At 36.7% G+C, this 1,064-nt stretch overlaps 1 non-coding gene across 1 annotated transcript; it reads right to left on the bottom strand.

Annotated features, from left to right (window-relative positions):
• Window positions 1-640: 640 nt before the first annotated feature.
• On the bottom strand, window positions 641-714 carry Trnat-ugu (transfer RNA threonine (anticodon UGU)). The gene has a single exon. It is a non-coding gene; the product is annotated as a tRNA-Thr (tRNA).
• Window positions 715-1,064: the final 350 nt, after the last annotated feature.

Raw genomic sequence — 1,064 nt, 5'->3', positions numbered from 1 at the left:
GAGACATGAATTACCTAAACTGAACCAGGAGGACATACACAACTTAAATAGACCAATTTCAAGTAATGAAATAGAAGAGGTCATCAAAAGTCTACCAACAAAGAAAAGTCCGGGACCAGATGGGTTCTTGGTCAAGTTCTACAAAAACCTTTAAAGAAGAGTTCATTCCAATACTTCTCAAAGTATTTCATGAAATAGAAGAGGAGGGAACCCTCCCAAACTCATTCTGTGAAGCCAATATCACCCTGATACCTAAACCAGACAGAGACATATTGAGGAAAGAAAATTTCAGACCAATATCCTTAATGAACATTGATGCAAAACTTCTCAACAAAATCTTAGCAAATCGCATACAAAAATATATTAAAAAGATAGTGCACTACGATCAAGTAGGTTTTAACCCAGGGATGCAATGTTGGTTCAACATTTGGAAATCAATAAATGTAATTCAGCATATCAACAGACTTAAAGTCAAGAATCACATGATTATTGTGATAGATGCAGAAAAAGCATTTGATAAAATATAGCACCCCTTCATGCTCAAAACACTAGGAAAAATAGGGATAGTGGGAACATTCCTTAACATTGTAAAGGCCATCTATGCTAAGCCCATGGCCAATAGCATTCTTTTTTTTTTTTTTTGGGGTGCTGGGGATCGAACCCAGGGCCTTGTGCTTACAAGGCAAGCACTCTACCAACTGAGCTAACTCCCCAGCCCCCAATAGCATTCTTAATGGTGAAAAATTGAAAGCATTCCCCCTAAAAACTGGAACATGGCAGGGATGTCCTCTTCCATCACTTCTAGTCAACATTGTCCTCGAAACTCTAGACAGAGCAATTAGACCAAAGAAATTAAAGGGATATGAATAGGAAAAGAAGAACTCAAAGTATCCCTATTTGCTGATGACATGAATATATATTTAGAGGAACTGGGATATTCCACCAGAAAACTTTTAGAACTCATAAGTGAATTCAGTAAAGTAGCAGGATATACGATCAATGCTCATAAATTTAATGCATTTTTATTCATAAGTGATGAATCCTCAGAAAGAGAAATTAGGAAG

The sequence above is a fragment of the Sciurus carolinensis genome, chromosome 3, assembly GCF_902686445.1.
Source record: "Sciurus carolinensis chromosome 3, mSciCar1.2, whole genome shotgun sequence".
Lineage (NCBI taxonomy): Eukaryota > Metazoa > Chordata > Mammalia > Rodentia > Sciuridae > Sciurus > Sciurus carolinensis.
Note: the sequence above shows the minus strand (reverse complement) of the source record. Positions and strands in the feature narration are given on the sequence as shown.